At 39.6% G+C, this 27,211-nt stretch overlaps 1 long non-coding RNA gene across 1 annotated transcript; it reads left to right on the plus strand.

Annotated features, from left to right (window-relative positions):
- The first annotated feature begins 4,547 nt into the window (after nt 1-4,547).
- LOC121316608 lies at nt 4,548-27,211 on the plus strand. The gene is made up of 3 exons (XR_005950426.1): nt 4,548-4,744; nt 16,385-16,539; nt 26,735-27,211. It is a non-coding gene; the product is annotated as an uncharacterized LOC121316608 (long non-coding RNA).

The following is a 27,211-nucleotide window of genomic DNA, read 5'->3' on the forward strand; positions in this document are numbered from 1 at the left end:
ACAATTCTAAGGGAAGGTTTTATTTCTAAACTACAATGAACAGATTGAGAATTGAACATACAGCATTGAGTCAGCATCTGTTTAGAATAGGGAAAACACGTAGATTATGTGGAGAATGTCAAAGGTTAGAAACTGTACAACATTATATATTAGAATGTAATAAATTCAAACAACAAAGAGAGGTATTAATAAATCAGTTGAAGGCATTAGAGGTAGATAATTTATCAATACACAGTATATTGAAGGAGGGGAAGGGAAAACAAAAGGAAAGAAAAACATATATTACAATACATGCTGACTACTGGAACATGGGGATGTATCTATTCTAGACAAAGATATTGTAAAAGTGCATTGAGGGCACTCATCATCTGTTATTAGATGGCATGCGCCAACTTTCTCTAATCGGAAGAAGAAGAAGAAGAAGAAGAAGAAGAAGAAGAAGAAGAAGAAGAAGAAGAAGAAGAAGTTTCTTGGTTCTTTTGTTTGTTTGGTGTTTGGGACTGTGATTGGCAAACCTGGAGAGGAAGGAGGAGAACCCTCTGCCTGCGTGTGGAACCAGGGTGAGCGATGGGCCATGCAGGGTTAACCAGGCTCCTTAGGACCATAGGTATGGATTAATTTAGGGGCTTTAATAACCCTACCAAAGTGTATGTATGTAATGCAGGGAGACGGTTCCTGAAGCGGCACCTCCCTTTCGATGGGAATAGCGCTTGGCCTGAGCTTGGCCACTTTTTATTTTCTAGTTGTTTTTGCACAAGGTTTTGTTTTGCCTTTTCGTTATTCATGTACTGCATTGTGAATGTCCTCCCACACTAGGGCTGCCATTGCTTGTACCCTAGTGGCGGCCACCAACACTGCAACTGCCTGTAAAATATCTTAAACCTGGACACCTGAATGGTGTTTCAAAGTCAAATCCTTTGTGTCTCTCACGTTTCTCAGCAGATACCAGCACAGTAACAGTACACCCCTCTTAGGTGTATTAATCAAAATAGAATACTGCTTCTTAAAAACTTGTTAATTGTTACACAAAACAAAATTTTCTCTTTTTTGCCCTTGTCTGTAATTATAGGGTAATTGCAATCATCATTAACAATCTGACAGTGTGATTTAATTAAGCTGTTGTGATCAAAAGCATCGCTCTCCAATGAACATGACCTCTCTGCAATGAATTGTGGAATTGTAATCCTGGGCAAGATTTAACCTCTGATTAAACTCGACAAAAAAATGCCTTTCCCAGAAAGCACCGCTGATAGATAATTCGCTCAGTGTTCATCTAGGGAGACCCATATGTGTGAATACATTAATTTCTGGGGACCGGTCCAATCGATGTGTTCTGATTCCAGCTATGTGTCAGTCCAGTGCCAATGTGAACGTCCATTACTCATAGCTTACACCAGATTCTAGTTTCTTTCCAAGTTTATTTTAAAATCCAAAAAGCAATTATGTAGATCAAAGCATTAGATTGAAACCTTTCTAACCATATTAGACACTAAAACATGTTTATGTTTTGCATTTGAGACCCAAAAATAATAGCTATCGTGAAGCAGCAGACACATTCACAGTTCTTGGCATAAGGATCTGAGTCCTGTGATCTGCTGCACATTGCCTGGAGGAACACCTGAAGCATGTTTTGTGTAACAAATAAACTGACTGCAGTCTCTGTATTGCGCTGAAGACAAATTTAAAATGAAAGCAAAGTACAGCTACTACACACAAAAGGAACAGCATAGGGAAAGAACCCTCATTGGAAACCTGGCTCCCCAGAGGAAAATATCTTGAAAATAGTTAAAGAATCAATCAGCAACTAGTCTGGCTATGTAGAGATGAACGACAAAGCAAAAATGATACCCTATATTGCTCTAGAGTAGAGTAAGCTATATTCAAAATGTATGTGTATTAATGTATAACAGACTTTGATCATATTCTGAAGCTGTCCAAAAGTATAATGTTTTAGCTCCTTTTTTAATTTTATGGTTTTAAAACTTCCCATGTGATTTCAATCTTCAATTGTATAGTGGTGAGACATGTATAGCTCTTGTCTGACAGACCATATATATATATATATATATATATATTCCCCCATTATGTATATATGCTCTTGTCTTAAAAATGCCTCCTTTGATCAAGTTAACATCTTGTGACAGGGTCGTGACACCAACATACTTTGGCAGAGTGGTGAATCGTGCATATGTCCTTAATAGAATTCTGTTATGTGCATAATTGCATTTACATTGGCTTGTCCACCAGGGGGAAGCAGTCAGTAGAAGACCCGACAGCCGACGGTGTCTCCAATGGTCTGATTAAGTAATTGACCACTGGCTGATAACAATAACAGGATGAGAGTTTGCGGTTACCGGCAATAATCTGAGTGATAAAGAGATTCCTTTGTTGGGCAGGGCGAGAGGCTACCAGGGAATGTGAGGAGAAGGAGTTGAGAGAGAGAGAGAGAGAGAGAGACAGAGAGACAGAGAGGAAACTGTGAGTGTGTGATTCATAATACAACTGTGTGGGATTAATTTTGCTGTGGTGGAAACACCAAAATGCAGCTTAGCTGTCCTGCAATTAGAGAGAAACAGCTGGTTAGTTAGAACCTGTTGTTGGTTAGGTTTTTGTTTATTTCTTTAACCCCTATAAATAATTAAAGTGTGCAGTTGTGCTTTACTGTAACGACTCTCTGAAATAAACACTGTAGAGAAGTTGATATTTAGTCTTATGTTATTGTGTTTTTTGCAATTTGTAACTTTTGTAATCAGCCAAATAAAAGAAAGGTAATTTGTAGCTATCAAAGTTTTCCAGCTATATTTTAAGCTAGTAGTTTGAATTACCCATACCTGTAATGCGCCCGATATAACCATTGGAGTTTTGGTGAGAAATTGTAGCACTGTTGTTTTGTTTGCCTATTGTGTTGCATGTTTTCATCTTCAGGTACTTAACATACAAAGATATGAAGGAATATTAATCACATATACATATTATACAGTAGCTTGACATATTATAGTTAACACAACCTTGTCCTGGAATTCAATACCTGCTTGTTAAAAATCGCCATCAGTCTCTGCACAGTAATACCAATGTGTTCCCACTTGAATGGTTTGCACTTCGCCATTATTTCAACATGGTTTCACAAAACAAGATAAAGTATGAATAGCAATTGGTTTGGCCTGTCGTCCGCCAAAGATTCAGCAATACAGTTACCTTTGGAAAAATGGGTACCACTTTATATGGTGTCACTAATTGCTAAGTATATGCTTAGCAAATTCATGTATACTTACACATAATTCCAGTGCTATTATGCATAGTTACAATGTACTTCATGTGTCAATCTTTTGGCACCATATAACCCTAACTCTGTTAAGATACAATTGTGCATTCACTCAAATATTATGTTTATTGTCTGGAAGTTGATAAAAGACTTACCTTAACAAAATAATACACTAGGTCTTTGAGGATTACATTAACTTTTTCTCACTTGCAGTCATGTTTGTGTGAATTGGAATTGTGCTATTAAATGCAGTAACCTTTTGAATGTCACTTGAAGTTGAAAATATGGCTGTTGGAAACCTAAAATATTTGTAGCTGTCTCATCTTGTAAGTCTTCAAAGGGAGCACTATTGAAAGGTAACCGGATGGAAAAGGGAAGGGTAGAATAGATTTGTAGCTGCAGAAAAGTACCAAAAATAAATAAGGACATTGTTCTGGAGGAACATTTTGTACAACAGTTTCTTGTAGTGCATAAATGAATGTCAGAGGCCAGTTTCAGCAGTATGTCCAATACACCTTTATTTGTAGGCACAATGGCTACATTCACAAATAGCATAATAGTACTGAATTAGGGCAGATAAAATTATTGTGTTTGCGTGGATGCTTGTTAAGCCAGATAAACAGAACTGCAATAAACATGCAAACATTTGAGCCTTGCCCAATCTGCTGAGGCCGAGTGTGACTGGTTTCATGTTGTCATAATGATGCAATCGGAAGTCGATAATGAAACTGTAACTAACCCTTAATAGCATTACACACATCCTTTGCATCAACATGTTATATTGCATTGTGGATATAAGCTTATAGGGTTCTATACCATGCTTCATATTTGGAACCCAAGAAGCTATTTTTTTGTCAGGACAAAAAATGCACCATCTTAAGATAAATGACTTATCACTTATTATGATGCTGTCCTACAGCAGTAGCTGCACTAATAATTACAATGAAATACGAACAAGGAAAACATGCTAGAAATATGGCATAAGAAGTCAACTCTGAACTCAAAGTCCAGGGAGAATTAGGATTTTAAAAAGTGATGTAACAAATTGGATTTGAAGTGCATAAGTTGTGCAATGAAGGCTGATACAGAACTGTTATTGCTTAAGATATAATTGATATTAATCTGTACCCAAAAACAATTGTAAAAAGTACCTCCTACAAAAGTAATGTTGCAAAAAGAAATGTGGTTCTGTGCTCAGCTCCACGTGGCCAGTGTATTCCCATTGGTAAGATCAAGTAACAAATAAGAAAGAGCACAAGGAATTGAACTTGAATCTTGATTTTTCTTTGGCAACAACAAAACATGAATTGTAGTCCCAAGTTTCCATCACTTTAGAGGTATCTTCATCTCGCAGATTTAATAGACAACAAGCAGCACTGACATGACTTTAAACAGAATAAAAATATCTATCTTCCAATAAGAGAAACAAATCTTCCAAGACTAAAATGCCTTCACGGATTACAGAATACTGACCTTTTGGTAGTAAGTATTTTGACTATAATGAATCCTTGTTTTATATTATAGCAATAACATAGTCATGTTCTGACAATGTGTAATTTATTTATCTAGAGTCTTCTCTGTATACAGGACCAAACTTTTTGGTAAATCTACAGTACTGCCATGATCGTTCAAAATTTTGGAATACCAGATTTAAATGATCTGTTATAGACGAAAAGAAATCGGTAACACTTTACATTGTGTCTCTAATTACTGTGTATTTACATAGTAGTTACATAGCAAATACATGTGCACTTAAAATGTTATTATGCATAGTTACAATGTACTTAATATATACATTTCTTTGCATGATAGAACCCTAGTCCTAACCCTAACTCTAAACCTAACCCTTTCTGTGATACAATTGTATACTTGCATGTATCATGCAAAAAGATGTACTTGTTAAGTACATTGTAACTATGCATAGCAACAGTGTATGTAACGAGTATGTAAATACACAGTAATTCGAGACACTTAATTTAAAGTGTTACCAAGAATTCAGCGGTCAGAGTGAAAGTAGTAAGCTTACAGTATATAACTATGAGATAGTATAAGAGATAATAAAAGATGCAGCAATAATAGATAAGGAATCATATTTAGGGGGTTTTGGAAATTGAGGGGTCACTGCAAAATTAATCTCTTTTAGGGGCCAATGTATACCGGACAAGTATAGAGAAAAAAAAAAAAAAAAACCTTGTTTAAATGAACTACTGCACAACGCAAGTTATAAACTATGTATCTTCCTTCTGTAGATAGGCTTTTGTCCTTAAACAAATAACATTTACAAAAAAATACTCTAAAGCAGTTAACAATTTTGTTTACTGTTCAAATTATTGGATGGGACAAATAACATGACAACGAACATGCTGTATATATTGCCTTTATTAAAGTATGCCAAATGCCCTTGGGTAACCGAGCTTTTGGTCTGTTTCTAATCTATTTCCACATCTGTATAATTTGGCAAAGCTTTTCCTTACTCTTCCAACCAATTCAGTGAATGTAGAGCATGCAGTCTCAATGTATGGGCAATCTCAGTGCAGTCTCAATGTATGGGCAATCTCAGTGCAGTCTCAGTGTATGAGCAATCTCAGTGCAGTCTCAGAGTATGGGCAATCTCAGTGCAGTCTCAGTGTATGGGCAATCTCAGTGCAGTCTCAGTGTATGGGCAATCTCAGTGCAGTCTCAGTGTATGGGCAATCTCAGTGCAGTCTCAGTGTATGGGCAATCTCAGTGCAGTCTCAGTGTATGGGCAATCTCAGTGCAGTCTCAGTGTATGGGCAATCTCAGTGCAGTCTCAGTGTATGGGCAATCTCAGTGCAGTCTCAGTGTATGGGCAATCTCAGTGCAGTCTCAGTGTATGGGCAATCTCAGTGCAGTCTCAGTGTATGGGCAATCTCAGTGCAGTCTCAGTGTATGGGCAATCTCAGTGCAGTCTCAGTGTATGGGCAATCTCAGTGCAGTCTCAGTGTATGGGCAATCTCAGTGCAGTCTCAGTGTATGGGCAATCTCAGTGCAGTCTCAGTGTATGGGCAATCTCAGTGCAGTCTCAGTGTATGGGCAATCTCAGTGCAGTCTCAGTGTATGGGCAATCTCAGTGCAGTCTCAGTGTATGAGCAATCTCAGTGCAGTCTCAGTGTATGGGCAATCTCAGTGCAGTCTCAGTGTATGGGCAATCTCAGTGCAGTCTCAGTGTATGGGCAATCTCAGTGCAGTCTCAGAGTATGAGCAATCTCAGTGCAGTCTCAATGTATGGGCAATCTCAGTGCAGTCTCAGTGTATGGGCAATCTCAGTGCAGTCTCAGTGTATGGGCAATCTCAGTGCAGTCTCAGTGTATGGGCAATCTCAGTGCAGTCTCAGTGTATGGGCAATCTCAGTGCAGTCTCAGTGTATGGGCAATCTCAGTGCAGTCTCAGTGTATGGGCAATCTCAGTGCAGTCTCAGTGTATGGGCAATCTCAGTGCAGTCTCAGTGTATGGGCAATCTCAGTGCAGTCTCAATGTATGGGCAATCTCAGTGCAGTCTCAGTGTATGGGCAATCTCAGTGCAGTCTCAATGTATGGGCAATCTCAGTGCAGTCTCAGTGTATGGGCAATCTCAGTGCAGTCTCAGTGTATGGGCAATCTCAGTGCAGTCTCAGTGTATGGGCAATCTCAGTGCAGTCTCAGTGTATGGGCAATCTCAGTGCAGTCTCAGTGTATGGGCAATCTCAGTGCAGTCTCAGTGTATGGGCAATCTCAGTGCAGTCTCAGTGTATGGGCAATCTCAGTGCAGTCTCAGTGTATGGGCAATCTCAGTGCAGTCTCAGTGTATGGGCAATCTCAGTGCAGTCTCAGTGTATGGGCAATCTCAGTGCAGTCTCAGTGTATGAGCAATCTCAGTGCAGTCTCAGTGTATGGGCAATCTCAGTGCAGTCTCAGTGTATGGGCAATCTCAGTGCAGTCTCAGTGTATGGGCAATCTCAGTGCAGTCTCAGTGTATGGGCAATCTCAGTGCAGTCTCAGTGTATGGGCAATCTCAGTGCAGTCTCAGTGTATGAGCAATCTCAGTGCAGTCTCAGTGTATGGGCAATCTCAGTGCAGTCTCAGTGTATGGGCAATCTCAGTGCAGTCTCAGTGTATGGGCAATCTCAGTGCAGTCTCAGTGTATGGGCAATCTCAGTGCAGTCTCAGTGTATGGGCAATCTCAGTGCAGTCTCAGTGTATGGGCAATCTCAGTGCAGTCTCAGTGTATGGGCAATCTCAGTGCAGTCTCAGTGTATGGGCAATCTCAGTGCAGTCTCAGTGTATGGGCAATCTCAGTGCAGTCTCAGTGTATGGGCAATCTCAGTGCAGTCTCAGTGTATGGGCAATCTCAGTGCAGTCTCAGTGTATGGGCAATCTCAGTGCAGTCTCAGTGTATGGGCAATCTCAGTGCAGTCTCAGTGTATGGGCAATCTCAGTGCAGTCTCAGTGTATGGGCAATCTCAGTGCAGTCTCAGTGTATGGGCAATCTCAGTGCAGTCTCAGTGTATGGGCAATCTCAGTGCAGTCTCAGTGTATGGGCAATCTCAGTGCAGTCTCAGTGTATGGGCAATCTCAGTGCAGTCTCAGTGTATGGGCAATCTCAGTGCAGTCTCAGTGTATGGGCAATCTCAGTGCAGTCTCAGTGTATGGGCAATCTCAGTGCAGTCTCAGTGTATGGGCAATCTCAGTGCAGTCTCAGTGTATGGGCAATCTCAGTGCAGTCTCAGTGTATGGGCAATCTCAGTGCAGTCTCAGTGTATGGGCAATCTCAGTGCAGTCTCAGTGTATGGGCAATCTCAGTGCAGTCTCAGTGTATGGGCAATCTCAGTGCAGTCTCAGTGTATGGGCAATCTCAGTGCAGTCTCAGTGTATGGGCAATCTCAGTGCAGTCTCAGTGTATGGGCAATCTCAGTGCAGTCTCAGTGTATGGGCAATCTCAGTGCAGTCTCAGTGTATGGGCAATCTCAGTGCAGTCTCAGTGTATGGGCAATCTCAGTGCAGTCTCAGTGTATGGGCAATCTCAGTGCAGTCTCAGTGTATGGGCAATCTCAGTGCAGTCTCAGTGTATGGGCAATCTCAGTGCAGTCTCAGTGTATGAGCAATCTCAGTGCAGTCTCAGAGTATGGGCAATCTCAGTGCAGTCTCAGTGTATGGGCAATCTCAGTGCAGTCTCAGTGTATGGGCAATCTCAGTGCAGTCTCAGTGTATGGGCAATCTCAGTGCAGTCTCAGTGTATGGGCAATCTCAGTGCAGTCTCAGTGTATAGGCAAGTCCACACCAGACAGAGAATGTCGGCAGCAACTGCAGGGGGATGCTGCATGCTTGCCTTTAACAAATGACAGCGCTCTGTTTTAGCCTTTTATTGTCCTCTGAAATATTGTCTACTTAGGTTTATTTAATATTTAAACGGTCTGCTAAATGTCTGCAAAATCCTAATTTTATTCCATAACCTACCCACGAAAAATAAGTAAATTTACAAGGATTTAATTAAACCCTTAATCATATTATGTGTTGTTGCAATTGAATAATCTCTTAAAGAGATTGTACCAAACAAAATATTTCCATAAATACACCATGCAGTGAACATGCATTCACTATATAGTTCTAAAAAGATATTGTTTTGAAAGTAACCTATATTTTAGCAAGTGTGCATTTTTATTTTAAAAGATGACATTTGCTACTACACCAGACTAAAGAAATCTCTGTTTGCAGGCCTTGTTTTCTTATAATCTTGCAGTGTGGAATTGTCTCCACCTCTTCAGGGCCTTCTCTCCTGTCAGTAACAAACAAGCTGCTTCCCTTAATGACTGACAAGCTTTGCAGCCAGTAAGATGTACGTCTCTGAAGACACTGCTGAGGTGAAATGACACAGGAAGTGCAAGTGTAACAGATTTCCTGGAAGGAATGGAAAGCAAACTGAGAGCTTTCTTGCACCTAGTGTGCTATTAGACGTCATGATTTAAAATATCAATATCAAAAGTTTCTTTCGGAGCTGAATATCTGAGACCTGTATCGTGAATGAAAGTTCACAACAAGTAAGATTTATGAAAGTATTTTCTACAAGCACTTTAAGAAAAAGATATTTTGTCTCCACGGAAAGCAATAAGAAAGACATCTGGTTCCTTTACTTGTCTTTATTGGTTAGCGTTGATGAAGCTCGGAATCTCTGACTCACTGTGTTCTCTTGCTCTTGCCTGCTTTAGCTTGTCTGTCTTCACCAAGTGTAAGAATAGTTTTGCTGCAGTTAGATTGTTATGACTTTAGCTGCCCAGAGCGTGTTTATTTTATTTTAACTGGATGTTAAATGGAGCACCTTTAAAAGGTGATACTTCTTATTGTCAAACCTAATTAGAAGCTTTCAACTCCTGAAATGAAACTTTGGGGACAGATGTAATCTGTCTTTCCTTTCTTCTGTTTTCTGTAGCTACAAACCCATGACACTGCAATGTGGAAATTGATTTGAAATAAATATAAAAATATAAAAATAGACATTTAAAGACCGTTCTTAAATTCCCAGCTGGAGAGTTTACCGGCCTTATTGTCATTCAAACTTTAAACGTTCAGTTTTCTGATATTAGACTTTTGAGATAATTTACTACACATGACTGCCTTCAGAAATATCATTAGCAGCCTCTAGCATTCTCTTTGTTTCTTGTGTCTTTTACAACAAATAAACTACATATAAAACCGGAATTCATTTCTGGGTTTCAGTGACTTCAACTTTAAAAAGCAATAAAAAAAAAAAAAACTTTACCATGCTTTCTGTGTATATGTTTAAAAATAGTTCAAGAGAAAACCTGTTAAAATTACAGTACAGTAGAATGAATTAAAAAAACCAGAAAAACAGAGACTTTTTTTTTTTTTTAATAATAAAATTACTTATTATTATTTTGTTATTAAACCGTTTGCAGTCCTATGTCAGACCAGGTCCAACATCATGATTTTGCCTTTCCAGTCCGATGTCGGATCCTGTCAGACATCATCAAAAAGACATCAAGCTCAGGTCTCTAGTCGTTTTCTCCAGAAAAAGGAGAGAAAACCATTCAATGGCCGAGTGAGACCAATAGCAGCCGAATGAAGCTGAAAAAAAGGGCTGTGTGAGCAATAGAGTTAGCAGCTGCGCCACAGAGATAAGATGGACACAAACAAAGGAGATAGCTGCATCCACATCCAGCACTCAAAGAATATCACTGACATTTTCAGAGCTTTTTCAGATGTTATAGTAATAAAATAATGACTTGGGTTGCATTATTGAGGAGTTTGGTGATAAAACGAGTGATCAGGAGAGGATTTATCAGTATGCACGTAAAAATGCAGCAAACAAGGGGTGGGGTTTGGCCGGAGATGTAGTATTGATGTAGTTTTGCCATGCAATGCATTTTAAACCTGATTTACTCTGAAAAAAATATTTTAAACAGCGCATATAAAATAAACAGCGTGTGGAAATTAATTGGACCCTTCGTGCCAGACAAGCGCTGAATAAATGGACTGCAAAGGGTTAAATAAAATGTATGGATACACTATTGTGGCAAAGTGGTTGGTAAGGGAAACAGATGTCGCGGTGATGCGGTGCAGGAGTGATGAACAGACAACAGTGATTCAGTGAGTAAGTGCTTTATTGCTCTTTTCCAGGTCTGGCGACCGTCAAAAATAATAAATCCCCGGCAATACACAACAATGTGTAAAGCACGGGGATAAAGAAAACAAGGGCACAGTCCTGAACAAAAACAACAGTACGGTCACCAGTCCTGGGTGATCGAAAACGTGCAGGTGCTCAGTGCAGTGGTGCTCCGGATAGTGCTCTCCTTTCGACAGCTCCGGAGATGTGCGTTAACTGTCTAGTGCTGAATACAAAAACAGACAGTTACACGGACAGACACAACAATACCAAACACGAACACAATCCACTCTGAGAGCTCCTCTCTCAGTCCTTCTCTCTCTCCACTCGTTTAACCCAAACGAAGGAGAAGATCAGCGTTACCCTGGCCCTTATATGTAATCCCGCATGATATCGAGATAAACGGTTGCAGCTGCCTTATTACTTGCAGCTGCCTTTGTTTACCTTTCAAATCAATACGGTCTTACAACAGAGTCGCGCTTCCCTCCAGGCTGACCCACTTCCCTGACCCGGAAACGAACTGTTAGGCCAGCCCTTCCAGATACTTCTCCTCTCGTTCTTTAGCGCCCTCACAGGTTGGGAGGAAGATTCATCACCAGAACTCATTTTTCCGTCACAACTATGTACAGAAAAAAAAAGTTCAAGGCAGATTTATACAAGCATTATTAAATCTGGACAATATGTTCTGTTTCTTCCATGAAAACAATATTTATATTAATTCTACAGTATTTTCAGCATACAATCTCTTTTTAAAAAACATTTTCCTCTTGATTATTAAATAAGAATACCAACAGCCATAGTGCCAGTCATTATTTTTTCACTTAACTGTCAAGCAAGTTATGTTGGTGTAGACAGTAAAAGCAGGTAACACTTTACATTAAGCATCTCTAATTACTGTGTATTTACATTGTAGTTACATAGGAAATACATGCATACTTACACATAATTAAAATGTAAGAAATGTGTAAATCTATTTTCAAGCTATAACCCTAATCTTTTTATGTTGACCTAGCAATGGAAACTATATGTCTAAGCACATGTTTTGTTTTTTTAAGATGCTGAGAATATGCGGTTCCTTCTGTTGGCAGCTTTCCTATGCTGGGTATTTGCTGCAGCGATCTCACTCTCATCTCAGATTCCCACTTTATCCTCTTACTGTGCATGTCCAAAATGGATCAGCTCCGGCAAGGTCAATTCATTCAGCTATCAGAAATGGACTGTCTTCAATGCCCTTATGCTTCCATGCAGAAATATATCGCAGAACGCAAACCTATTTCAAATTGTGACTTCCTCTTCATCGATTCAAGCCAGACTGTTATATCTAGACATCGGTTCACGTCTCATCTGTTCACGTTGTTTTCTGGAGCAGTACTTCCCCCGCAATTCTGTACTCTTCATTCATTCAGAATCGGGGCAGCCACATCAGCAGCAAGAGCAAAGATTAACCAGCATCCAATAAAAAATATGAACCTCATCAGCAGTTAAATCATACATAGGTTCATCCCCATCTGAGATATTTTCTGCACAACAATCTATTGCTAGCATGTGCGGAGTGGGGACAACCCTTCTGCTGGGACCACCAAAGGTTTCCCCCTAAAAAGAAAGTTTTTTTTTCCTTTCCACTGAGCGGAGGGTCTTCACTTAGTTAGTAGGGAGCCAGTTACTAACCTTCTTTGTTTTGTTAAATGTTTTCTTTCTTTTTTTAGTTTCTATATGCATTGATGGTTCTTTTGTTTGTCTGCACTGGTAAGAATCTTTAGCGGGGAGCTGGGGGTCCATCCTTTGGGGGGTGGGGGTTAGTGAGTCACACTTAACCGACCTTTGTGCAAGCTACGCTTTCTTTACCTACCAAGGGAGGTTCTCTCAATGAGTCAGAGGGGACCCCTGGCCAAACCCAAACTAGCTTCTCATGCGCTATAGCTCCCCTCAAAATCTGAGGATCTAAGATTATTCTAGCTAACCTCGCAGAAGGAGCTCTCCATTTTTAACTCGAGGCAATCTTCTCGTTTCAGGATCTCTGGGAGTGCACCTGTGCCCCAGCTTCGGAAGTCTATAATTCACCTCATCAAGGGCAACTCCCATTGAGCCAGAGTTCCACTTTCTTTCTTCCTTTCAGGTTCTCAAGCCTCTATTTATGTGTAGAGGAGCTCCCCCTTGTGTCTGGTCCCCTATGCGACGGGCACCCCCCTTCTACAGTGACTATAGAATGTCTACACCCCCTTGAACTTTTTTCATGCATTTAAAAGAGGATTTTTTTTCCACTTATCTACACACCATACTCCACACTTTTAAGGGGAAAAAAGTTTTTATTGAGAAAAAAATTAGATATTAAAAATACAAAACTGAAAGATCATAATTGGATAAGTCTCCACCCCCCTGAGTTAATATTTGGTGGAAGCACCTTTGACAGCAATTACAGTGGCTTGCGAAAGTATTGACCCCCCCCTTGGCATTTTTCCTATTTTGTTGTCTTACAACCTAGAATTAAAATGGATTTTTTGGGGGTTTGTATCATTTAATTTATACAACATGCCTACCACTTTCAAGATGCAAAATATTTTTTATTGTGAAACAAACAAGAAATAAGACAAAAAAACAGAAAACTTGAGCGTGCATAAGTATTCACCCCCCCCAAAGTCAATACTTGGTAGAGCCACCTTTTGCAGCAATTACAGCTGCAAGTCTCTTGGGGTATGTATCTATAAGCTTGGCACATCTAGCCACTGGGATTTTTGCCCATTCTTCAAGGCAAAACTGCTCCTGCTCCTTCAAGTTGGATGGGTTCCGCTGGTGTACAGCAATCTTTAAGTCATACCACAGATTCTCAATTGGATTGAGGTCTGGGCTTTGACTAGGCCATTCCAAGACATTTAAATGTTTCCCCTTAAACCACTCGAGTGTTGCTTTAGCAGTATGCTTAGGATCATTGTCCTGCTGGAAGGAGAACCTCCGTCCCAGTCTCAAATCTCTAGAAGACTGAAACAGGTTTCCCTCAAGAATTTCCCTGTATTTAGCGCCATCCATCATTCCTTCAATTCTGACCAGTTTCCCAGTCCCTGCCGATGAAAAACATCCCCACAGCATGATGCTGCCACCACCATGCTTCACTGTGGGGATGGTGTTCTCAGGGTGATGAGAGGTGTTGGGTTTGTGCCAGACATAGTGTTTTCCTTGATGGCCAAAAAGCTCAATTTTAGTCTCATCTGACCAGAGTACCTTCTTCCATATGTTTGGGGAGTCTCCCACATGCCTTTTGGTGAACACCAAATGTGTTTGCTTATTTTTTTCTTTAAGCAATGGCTTTTTTCTGGCCACTCTTCCGTGAAGCCCAGCTCTGTGGAGTGTACGGCTTAAAGTTGTCCTATGGACAGATACTCCAATCTCCGTTGTGGAGCTTTGCAGCTCCTTCAGGGTTATCTTTGGTCTCTTTGTTGCCTCTCTGATTAATGCCCTCCTTGCCTGCTCCATGAGTTTTGGTGGGCGGCCCTCTCTTGCCAGGTTTGTTGTGGTGCCATATTCTTTCCATTTTTTAATAATGGCTTTAATGGTGCTCCGTGGGATGTATTATGTATGATATTTATAACCCAACCCTGATCTATACTTCTCCACAACTTTGTCCCTGACCTGTTTGGAGAGCTCCTTGGTCTTCATGGTGCCGCTTGCTTGGTGGTTCCCCTTGCTTAGTGGTGCCCCTTGCTTAGTGGTGTTGCAGACTCTGGGGCCTTTCAGAACAGGTGTATATATACTGAGATCATGTGACAGATCATGTGACACTTAGATTGCACACAGGTGGGCTTTATTTAACTAATTATGTGACTTCTGAAGGTAATTGGTTGCACCAGATCTTATTTAGAGGATTAATAGCAAAGGAAGTGAATACATATGCACGCACCACTTTTCCATTATTTTTTTTAGAGAAAGTTAAACAAGTTATTTTTTTCATTTCACTTCACCAATTTGGACTATTTTGTGTATGTCCATTACATGAAATCCAAATAAAAATCCATTTTAATTTCAGGTTGTAAGGCAACAAAATAGGAAAAATGCCAAGGGGGGTCAATACTTTTGCAAGCCACTGTACAGCTGTGAGTCTGTTGGGATAGGTCTCTACCAACTTTGCACACCTAGATTTGGGAATATTTGACCATACTTCTTTATAAAACCATTCAAGCTCTGTCAAGTTCCTTGGGGAGCGTTGATGGACAGCAATCTTCAAGCCATGCCACAAATTTTTGATTGGATTTAAGTCGCTCTGACTGGGCCACTCAAGGACATTTACCTTTTTGTTCCTTAGCTACTGCAGTGTAGCTTTGGCTGTGTGCTTTGGGTCGTTGTCATGCTGAAAGGTAAACTTCTGTCCCAGCTTCAGCTTTCTTGTAGAGGGCAGCAGGTTTTCATCAAGGACTTCTCTGTACTTTGCTCCATTCATTTTCCCTTTTATCCTCATAAGTGCCACAGTCCCTGCTGATGAGAAACATCCCCATAACATGATGCTGCCACCACCATGTTTCACAGTAGAGAGGGTGTTCTTTGGATGATGCGCTGTGTTGGGTTTGCGCCAAACATAACGCTTTGCATTTAGGCCAAAAAGTTCCATTTTAGTTTCATCAGACCACAAAACTTTTTGCTACATGGCTACAGAATCTCCTGAGTGTTTTTTTGCATACTTCATACAGGATTCAGGGTGGGCTTTCTTGAGCAATGGCTTCCTTCTTTCCACCCTACCATACAGGCCAGATTTGTGGAGTGCTCGTCATATTGTTGTCACATGCACACTTTGACCAATCTTGGACATAAAAGTCTGTAGCTCATGCAAAGTTGCCATTGGCCTCTTGGTAGCCTCTCTGATCAGTTTACTTCTTGCTCGGTGATCCAGTTTGGAGGGACGACCTGATCTAGGCAGGGTCTTGGTGGTGCAATACACCTTCCACTTCTTAATAATCGTATTGACCCTGCTCCAAGGGATATTCAAGGCCTTTGATATTTTTTTATACCCATTCCCTGATTGGTGCCTTTCAACAACTTTGTCCTGGAGTTCTTTTGAAAGCTCCTTGGTGCTCATGGTTGAGTCTTTGCTTTGAAATACACTACCCAGCAGAGGGAACCTACAGGAACTGCTGAATTTATCCTAAAATCGTATGAAACACTACAATTTAACACAGGTGGAGGCCACTTAACTTGATGTGTGATTTTGAAGGCAATTGGTTACACCTGAGCTAATTTAGGATTGCTATTACAAGGGGGGTGGACACTTATCCAAACAAGCTATTTCAGTTTTTATTTTCAAGTAATTTTCTACAACTTTCTATAACATTTTTTTCACTTGGAAGTTGTGCAGTAGGGTGTGTAGATAAATGAAAAAAAAAACTATTTTAATGTATTTTAATTCCAGACTATAATGCAACAAAAGGTGAACATTTTGAAAGGGGGTGTAGACGTTCTATAGGCACTGTATATGTCAGGCCTTAGCAAATAATAATTCTGCTAACTCTTATGTCCCTGAGGGTGCCGAGGACCCAGCCCTTGGAATTAACCGCATTATGATGCAGCCCTTTCATAATCTGCAGCAGTGACCTGACCACGACTCGGACCTCGTTCTGCGGAGGGTTTGGTCCCAACAGTCGGCGGCTCTCCGAGAAGTCAGGTGACATCTCTACAGGTAGCATAACTCCTGCCCCGTGAACTGATATATTTGTGTACTTACATATGTGATGCAAAAAGATGTACACATTAAGTACATTGCATCTATTGCTGTTTAACCTATCTGTTTAAAGAACATGCTTTACTGTGCTGTCGAGAATACATTCTAATATTATTGTCTACTGTCCAAACGTTGCTTAATGGTACATAATTCTGACCTCTGTTGAGCACTTTTTGTCTTGATCTGGGTTGGGGTTCCGGCTTCTTGCACACCCTAGACCAGGAATGAGTAGAATGTGTGAAAAGTTTTAAAACAAAGGCTATTCTATATTATTACTGCTTTGTAACAGGAGTTGGGGAATATGTACACCTAGGCACCAAAACTGATACCATCTCTGAGATGAGAGAATAGCTAGAAATTAAGACCAACAATGAAAGTGGTAAAATTGGCAACTTTTGATTTCAATTTTCTGAGGCGACGTGGTACTAGGATCAAACACATACGTTCTTTATTATATTTTACAAGAGGTGAGAATCAGAGCCTATTGCCAGGGGACACCCTGGATGTCCTGTCACGCCAACTGCCTCTTTACACCCAGGAGCTTGACAGCAGCTGTTCTTGGGTTACCAGCCACTACATGATAAAGGCTAGCCCAGCAGGTGTCCACTGGAGTTCACCACGCCCCTGGCTAGTACGGGCCACTATGGTGCGCTGAGGAATAAGTCCCTGTTAATTTCCTCTTCCTAGCTATGGGGAGTGTCAGGGCCATTGTGACACATCTATGGAATCTCCAGTCAAGATCCAGAACTTGGCTCAACCAGGATGTCAGCCTGTACCCTGACTGCATGCTGGGACCCATAAGAAGTTACATTCACAGTCTTTTAGATATGGCATTGTAAAACAGAATTAAAACTGTTTGCTTGAAATGTGCCATACATCTGCATGAGACTGAATACATTTATATTATTCCAAACAACTATAAACATGCCCTTTGAGTTTGATCAAGTGCCTCAAGCAGTTTTTGAGAAAGGGGCACGTTTTTGATAGATGTACTTAATTGGTTTCCATATATAAATGATATCTAATGGCTCACAGCACCTGTTTAAATGAAGATATGAAGCACAGCGGTAAGATAAAATATGAATCCAGGCATCGTCCATTGTGACCTACTGTACAATGCGTATGCCAGCAGGTTATGTCACTGTGGAATGTCTTCCAACTCTTCAAATCACTTGTGTGTTCAGGCGTTACATATGTGCCTGCCTATGATGGTCATTCGACCATAAAGAAGTGTGTCTTTAGTTAGAAACTGTATAGGAGTATGGGGGTGGAGGAGGGGGGTAGTTAAGACAACATACTTTAGGGTCCCACTTTATTTTAAGAGTCATTTTTGTTTGTTTGTAACAGCTAATAAACATGTTAATGTACATTATTTATTTGTTTGTTAACTGTTAGTTAACCCTATATAATAAGCCAGCTAAAAGGGAAATGTCTTGTGCAATCAACAGAGATGTGTAGTCCAATGACGCACACTTTAACTTGTTTGCAGCTATCAAAGTAATTCCATCAATATCAGCTGTAGGGCACTTTCACTTGTTATTCAGGTGTGAAATATACAGTTTTGAAAGAAACACGTGTAATAGCAAACCTGTTTTCATATACAGGAATACCCTGGTGGTAGTAGTTGACAAACTTTCTTAATATGAAATGAGACTGTAAAAGGCAAAGGCAAATGTAAATTAAACAATTGTTAACGGTATAAAGCACAAACTCAAAACTGCTCAGAGCGATAAATTCCAACATTCCTGTTTCTTTTGTACACCATTAAAATTTTTCAGTATCTCTTTGCTTATGTACTTGCTTCCAAATAGAGGGCCCTTTGTGTTTTTTTTTATTTTAAAACAATCTTGAAAATAACTGTAAGTTATGTGTTTCTGTTAAACAACTAACAGTAGCCCTCTGGCACTAAGCTACTAACATACATATTCCTTCTCTTACAGGCCAACGTTTTGTTCAGCATGTTATTGTTCAACTTCTACTTAAAATGCCAAGATTTCTTGGAAAGCTACCTGTAATTGTGTTAACTATCTGACAGCCTACTGGCACATGACACTGATTTCTAATGGCTGAATATCCATCCCAAGTCCCATCCTGGCTCGCTCCCGTTCAGTTTTTATACATGCTGTTGCAAGATTTTCCATTCCTGGCTTTGCAGATATGCCTGTGCAGTCAAAATTATTGACACATGCCATGGCTTACCAGGCTGGTAAGAAATGAAAAATTGATCAGGCCAACTCTATCAACACAAAATAACATACAAAGGAAAAAATCGTGATTTTTACATTTTCCAGCAGAAAGGAATCTTGGCTTCTTGGATATTAAAAACCACAGGATCCTTTCCAAACCGTTTTGAATCACCCCTTCTTGGACAAGGTCTGCTGCAAAAGAGCATATTAATTTATAAGCCAATACTGAAAGTGATCTGATTCCACTGACACCAGTGCTGAACCGATACCTCCTGTACAGCAGACTGAAGCACTCTGCGTTGTGTTTCTTTTTAAGGAATTGAGCCCACACGGGGACCACTTTATTTGCAGCTTTACTCTGATGAGTAAAACAGATAGAGGGAAAACATCAGCCCTCTCATACACATCACATACATATGCAATAAAATAATGGTTTCCTTTCATTTAGAAATACAATATTATAATATGACAGCATTACAAATTACAACAATTGCTTTTACCATAATGAAATATAGACTGAGGCTCTGTTTTGTTTCCAAAACACACATTGCTGACTTTTTATTCTGAAAAATACGAGAAAAAAAAAACAAACTTCACCAGGTTAAATTACAAGATTTCCAGTCAAAGAGAGAAAATCATTTCTCTAAAACAGCGTTTCTCAAACTGGGGGTCCCGACCCAAAAGGGGGTCGCATGGCTATTGCAGGGGTGTCGCGTGATCACAAAATACTGACCTAACCTTAAAATCCTGGCATTTCATTACAGCGCATATACATCAGTTAATCCCTCCCGCCGTGCTTTAGCGGTCAGCTAATTCACTGGTTTTGTTTTTGTTTTGTTTTACTCGACCAGAGTTATACCATAAGCGCACAGCCCTAGTAACAGCATCACCTCTCCCTGCCCACCTCACACTGCAAGCAGTTTGAGTGACAAGCTTTGAAACAATGTGTTTGATGGGAAAGAGCGTGGAAGTGAACCGTCCGTATAACAATCATATTTGCTATAAAAATAATTTGTTTTCTTCAAACCCTGTCAGGAACTTACCATGTTTGTTTAAACCACAAATACCTTGTCATATTTAAACAGAAAAAGCTTTAAAAATAATAATGATAAACAGAAACAGATCTCGGTCTGTAGGCTTTTTTTTTTTTTTTTTTTTTGCAGGCTTTCTTACTAAGCCGTACGCACTGTGACACAGACTAGTATAGTTACAAATACAAAGCAGAAAAAGGTTAGCAATCACAGCTGCCAAGGATATTTATAATATTTTTTTTTTATTTTTTATTTTAAACGTCGCATTCATCTTTTGAATAAAAAATAAATAAAAAAAATAACCTAGCACTACTAAAACATTATAAAAAAAAAAAAAGGAATTTGTATAAACACCCCCACTCCCTCCCTCTGAAATGAGTCGGGCTTGTTCTGGTCTGGTTCTTGTTTTTTTTTTTTTTTTTTTTCCTTGTGAAACGGCAACACTGTTGGCAATAGCAGTCTGTTATGCTTGTTTTAGTTTGGTAGATTAAATGCAATCATTTCTTTACTCGTCTTTTCCAAACAAATATGTCAAAGTGTGGGTATTTAGATCCCATGGGCTGGCAGATTATTTGCATTTTTTTCCGTTGAATAAACATGTCCGAGACAAGTCCGTAACTCAAAACGCTTCTGAAATGAATGTTAATTTAGGTAAGGGACTGGAAGTGTAGAATTGGCGATAGGGTTTGTGAAACAAGGAAGGTTTTTTTCGTAATACCCTCTCCTTTGTCGAAGTACTATAAATGGAAGTAGCTACAGTACTATATATATATATATATATATATATATATATATATATATATATATATATAAGTTAGCGTATGGTTTATAATATACCCAAATAATTTCTTTTATGTCAATGCTAGTAAGAAAAATACAGTTGACGATAATACACAAACTGTCGCAAGATGTGTAACAGCGTTCACGATTTCGTCAGTCAGTTCTGCAGGTCAGAGTGGGGCGTCAATCTCACGGTCGCAAAAAATGCCACAATTTTTTTTTAATTTATAAAATGAGATATGTTCACAATAATTGGTAACAGTTGTCAAAAAATCTCTACATCACCCCCCATACCCACCCGCCCACAAAATAGGACCGATGTGGAGACCATCCAGGTTAATACTAAAGCGATGGAGGGTTCAAGGCACTGAAGAATTCGTTAAGTTGCAGGAAGGTACACAGTTGTTTTTGTCTGACATGTTGTTAGATGTGAAAACACTGTGGAACCCCTGAAGTGCCCTTCCATAATTAAATTGGGGCCCCCATGGTGCCCCCCTGTGTGCAGTACTCTAGACTCGCCACTGTCTGAGATATAGGTCCTATATTTTATTAAATTGGGGCCCCCATGGTGCCCCCCTGTGTTCAATACTCTAGAATCGCCACTGTCTGAGATGTAGGTCTTATATTTTATTAAATTGAGCCCCCGTGGTGCCCCCCCTTTGTGCAGTACTCTAGAATCGCCACTGTCTGAGATGTAGGTCCTCTATTTTATTAAAGTGAGCCCCCGTGGTGCCCCCCCTGTGTGCAGTACTCTAGAATCGCCACTGTCTGAGATGTAGGTCCTCTATTTTATTAAATTGAACCCCCGTGGTGCCCCCCCCTGTGTGCAGTACTAGAGAATCGCCACTGTCTGAGATGTAGGTCCTCTATTTTATTAAATTGAGCCCCCGTGGTGCCCCCCCTGTGTGCAGTACTCTAGAATCGCCACTGTCTGAGATGTAGGTCCTCTATTTTATTAAATTGAGCCCCCGTGGTGCCCCCCCTGTGTGCAGTACTCTAGAATCGCCACTGTCTGAGATGTAGGTCCTATATTTTATTTTACACACATAATGTTTCCTTAGGCTGAGAGAGAGCAATCTTCTCTCCTATACATGTTTCTTAAGGCTGATAGGTAGAGCAGAGTATGATGTTGCCCGTGGTGTGTTACTTGTTCAGTGTTGTTGTCCATGGGCCAGCAAAGGTTGGGGGCCAGTGATGTACAGTAACTTCACATGATATCGCACTGAGGAGTGGGGTGGGGGGTCGTCACAGTCTGAAGCATTTCCAAAGGGGGCCCAGCAAGTCTGAGAACCCCTGTTCTAAAACGTCGAAAATATATTTCTTCTCCTTGTATGATAAAGTACTTATAAAAAACCAACCATGTCTTTGTTTTTCTTACTACTGTAAAAACCCACAAGGCCAGCAGAGCATATTTCTAATTCTCACCAAAGCAGAATTAAACACAATTTAAAACGTGGCATTGTTATGAGCATTCTTGTTGTTCTTAAATGACAGCAATTGGAATTATTTTAACAATTACAGAAAAAAAGGAAAAGATATTGAATTGTCTGTACCAAACATGAGCATGCTGGGAACTGGGACAAGTTAAGGGCTGCCAAGGGTTTTTCTTACAGGCTTTAGGAATGTTCCACATTAAATGTTAATTTGTTGAGTGGGGCAATTATTTTCCTTGAACTTTTTGTAGCTATCTAAAAATACACCTCTAATAGAATATTTATGTACCAGTATTTGAGAATTATTTTTATAGGTTTGAATCACTTAGACAGCTTTAATACACCTGCATATCACTCTGTTTCTCTTTCTGTTACTCCTCCACAGATTTCCTAAGTGTTTTCCTAAATAAATGCAATAAAAATAATATATTATATTATTATGTTTTCAGTGCTGTATTACAGTGTCTCGTGCAACAGTGAAAAGTCATTCAGATATTTCATGAATAAACATAATATTTTCTAAAGCAAAAAATAGCGTTGTCACATTCAAAATTAATAATTTTCTCAGTTTTTCAGTGTAATAGGTAGTGTGGTAATAAGGCAAACATCTGATGTGTCTATTTTATGGTAATAGAATACCTGTATATAAAAACTATTTTTTCTGAAATGGGAATTTTCTCAGGGAACTACATATCGGAAATAGTGAAATCTATGATAACAATGAAAATAACAGCCTTACTCATGGAGACATCATAAATGCCTTGAATTGAATTCCCTAAAACCCTTTACTGTGTACAATTTCACCCAATAAATTAGACTCCAAACATATACAGTATACTAGAGTAAACGCCAGCTGTATTTCAAAGGAATGTCACACGTTATCCATAAATAATAACAGAATAATAACCCTACACTGTATCTAGGCTATACTACCTCAGTTTTAAAAACGCATATGCATTTCTTGTACTGATGGAAGCTGGTGGCAGTTATTGTCTGGCTATGGTTTCATTACTCATATAATGTACATATCCCTGGGGCAGTTCCTGATCGTTTACATTTCCTTTTCTATCTGTACTAGTGGAACATAAGAACATAAGAAAGTTTACAAACGAGAGGAGGCCATTCAGACCATCTTGCTCGTTTGGTTGTTAGTAGCTTATTGATCCCAGAATCTCATCAAGCAGCTTCTTGAAGGATCCCAGGGTGTCAGCTTCAATAACATTACTGGGGAGTTGATTCCAGACCCTCACAATTCTCTGTGTAAAAAAGTGCCTCCTATTTTCTGTTCTGAATGCCCCTTTGTCTAATCTCCATTTGTGACCCCTGGTCCTTGTTTCTTTTTTCAGGCTGAAAAAGTCCCTTGGGTCGACACTGTCAATACCTTTTAGAATTTTGAATGCTTGAATTAGGTCGCCACATAGTCTTCTTTGTTCAAGACTGAACAGATTCAATTCTTTTAGCCTGTCTGCATATGACATGCCTTTTAAGCCCGGAATAATTCTGGTCGCTCTTCTTTGCACTCTTTCTAGAGCAGCAATATCTTTTTTATAGCGAGGTGACCAGAACTGCACACAATGTTCAAGATGAGGTCTTACTAGTGCATTGTACAGTTTTAACATTACTTCCCTTGATTTAAATTCAACACTTTTCACAATGTATCCGAGCATCTTGTTAGCCTTTTTTATAGCTTCCCCACATTGTCTAGATGAAGACATTTCTGAGTCAACAAAAACTCCTAGGTCTTTTTCATAGATTCCTTCTCCAATTTCAGTATCTCCCATATGATATTTCTAATGTACATTTTTATTTCCTGCATGCAGTACCTTACACTTTTCTCTATTAAATGTCATTTGCCATGTGTCTGCCCAGTTCTGAATCTTGTCTAGATCATTTTGAATGACCTTTGCTGCTGCAACAGTGTTTGCCACTCCTCCTACTTTTGTGTCATCTGCAAATTTAACAAGTTTGCTTACTATACCAGAATCTAAATCATTAATGTAGATTAGGAATAGCAGAGGACCTAATACTGATCCCTGTGGTACACCGCTGGTTACCACACTCCATTCTGAGGTTTTTCCTCTAATCAGTACTTTCTGTTTTCTACACGTTAACCACTCCTGTTTACACACCACTCCTTTATGCACACAGTGTCGTTAAGTGCCTGTGATAATGGTTTAATCCAACTAAACCCCTACCTTTTAGCAACACGGTTCGTTCCAGGAGATGGAGTAACATTGAAAATGTGTGCACACTCTCTTGCCGGACAGACACAGAAAAGAGCAGAGCAGATGCAGATGCAGAGCAGATGCAGAGCAGACACAGATGCAGAGCAGAGTAGATGCCATATTAATGTGGGATTTCAACTTACCCCATTTAAAATGGGAAACGCCAGTGTGGAGCACGACACACAACATTGAAATGGTGGAAATGACAAATGACTGCCTCCTAACACAAGTGACATGCCTTGATTTAGTCTTTTCAAATAAAAAAGACAGAATAACTAAAACAGAGGTCAGGGAACCATTGACAAACTCAGATCACAACATGGTCTCATTTGAAGTGCTTTTTAAACGACTAAAGCTATGGTTTACAATATTAAAAAAGGCAAACTATGAAGGAATGAAACAGAGACTAATAGAAGTAGTTTGGAGTAGAATAGAGAAAACATCCACGGAGAAAGGATGGCTATTTTTAAAAAAATGTAGTACTAGAGACGCAAAACAAATGCATCACAAAAGTAGACAAATCAAAATCTAAAACAAAATGGGCAAAATGGTTTAATAGATCAATTTAAAAAAATATTCAGAGAAAAAAGGCACTTTACAGAGTGTTTAAAAGAGACCAAGAACAAAGTACACAGAAAGAGAAATTAACAAGGAATTAAAATAACTCATCCATGAGTATAAAATTATTTCGATTCTGAACTCAATTGTAGATTTCAACTTATATATTTTATTCGATACAGTAGAGAAGCTTGGCACTCTATTTTCCTTAAGCACAAATTATAATAGAATCCACAAGACAGTACAATGTTGGAATTAACGTCGCTTCTCTTATGACATCACCCCTTATTCCTTAACCCTTAGCGGTCCATTTATTCAGTGCCTGTCAGAAGCGTCAGGTCCAGTTTATTTTCACAAGCGCTGTTTATTTTGCACGTGCTGTTTAAAAGTTTGTTTTTTTTTCACAGTAAAACAGGTTTAAAAGGCCCCGCATAGCAACAAGACACTCAATACTATATCTCCAGCCCTGCCCCACTCCTTGTTCACTGTATTTAGCACATGCATCATGCAAGTTTTAATCACGCTACTATAGTGCATTCATTACATGTCACGCACAAATGACGCATGATTGTGCTTGTTCCAAAAGTGCACGGCAAAAAAAATGTGCGACTTAAGTGACATTACACTTTGATAAAGTGCGGTAAAGTGCACGCTAATTGGCCTCATTAGTCCCATAGCAACAAACTCAACAGTCGTGCAAAATACTTCACGATAGACTTTCATGAAATACCACGATACCTCCTCCACTTCACCTATATAAAAGAACACTCTTCTCTGGGAACCCTGTTGTCCTTCTCTGTAGCGTAAGATTTTTCTAATCCCAATGTTACTAATACAAATCAGTTAAATATCCATCCATTAATATCAATCCACTTCTCCTGGTGAGGGTCGCTGCTAAGTTACATATAAATTGTATATAGAGATGTTGATATATACCAATACAATGATGTCAGCAGTTTATAACATTATTTATTCATTTAAGTGTATTATGAATAGGGCTGGGATTTAGTCACGGTGGTTGCAGGTGTCATGAATTCTGTGTCTTTTGCTAGTGTCCTTGATTTTTGCTGATGTGTGTAACTTGCGGGGATGTTAGTAGATTGTGTTCAATATGTATGTGATTTTATTGGAAAGTGTTTCTCATTAATATAAAATTTCACATTTAAAAACAATGCATTTTCGTTTATTAATTCTAATAATTACATATTTTCAACTAGCACCAACCCCGTACTTGCTGTTCTTTTTTTCTTTTTTTCTTTTTTCGGAGAAGAAAAAAAATTCGGAATCAAACTAAGCTTTGTTTAGTTTCAGTGTGTGTGTGTGTGTGTGTGTGTGTGTGTGTGTGTGTGTGCACGTGTACTACAGCATTCACTGCGGGACATACATTAAGTTTCCTGTTTTTAATTGAAATTATTGTCCACTTGTGCTTTAATTGTTGTAGTGTTGCACTTAATATACATGTCTCTTGTCAGCCCCACACCCTCTTTGTGTGATCCTCATGTGTATTTTTCGCTCCCAGTGTGATACGCTTGCCATCTCTTACCCTTTCCCCTGTTTGCGTCTTTATTCTCTGCTTAGTTCAGTGCTTATAAATGCTACTGTTAGTTAGTAGTCACCGTTGCAGATCAAATAAAAAAGCAACACATTGAAATTTAATTTGTTTGTCTTGTGCTTCTTTGCTGAACCTGTGCGCACCAACACCCCAATATGCTTTCTTTAAAGACAGTTATTTTATTTATTTTTTATCCCCGTGACTTTATTCTCCCTCTGTCATTTTCTCCATGATTTTGAACGCATTGCCCTTGACTGCTCTGTCCAACTTTTCCGTGACAAACTCCTAGCCCTAATTATGAACGATGCATGAGAACTACTAGATCATTATCACCAGCATTATTATCATAATAATAATACTACGAATAATGTAGCTCTTTTTCCCGCAGGATGTTTCAAGCTTCCACCCCTTCTGACAGCACGCAACACCAGGTCCGCTCGACGGATGAGGAAACTCGTTCCCTCCTCCAAATTATTGCGGACCTGGGGGTTATGGATGAACTGGATCGACTTGCCAAAGAAATGCCACCATTTTCACCAGTATTACCAGTGCTCTGGCTGAACTTGGGCAAAACAGAACGCTCCTGCAGGTACGAGATAAATTCAAGAAACTGAAATATCTGTACCTGCAGGAGAGACAACGCCTGCAGTCCTCAGGTCAAAGCACGAGGTCCCAATTTCAGTTCTGGGAGAAAATGTACCGGTTAATGGGTGACCGGCCAGTGGCATCGGACCATTTGCTGGAATCTTCATCCTCCCAGATGTCCTGTGAAATACCAGCCCCATTAATTGCACCAGCCATCATTTATTTTTCTAAACTAAAATATGCTGCAATTGTAAAACACAGAAATCTATATTATTATTTT

The sequence above is a fragment of the Polyodon spathula genome, chromosome 6 (genome assembly GCF_017654505.1).
Source record: "Polyodon spathula isolate WHYD16114869_AA chromosome 6, ASM1765450v1, whole genome shotgun sequence".
NCBI classification, from domain to species: Eukaryota; Metazoa; Chordata; class Actinopteri; order Acipenseriformes; family Polyodontidae; genus Polyodon; species Polyodon spathula.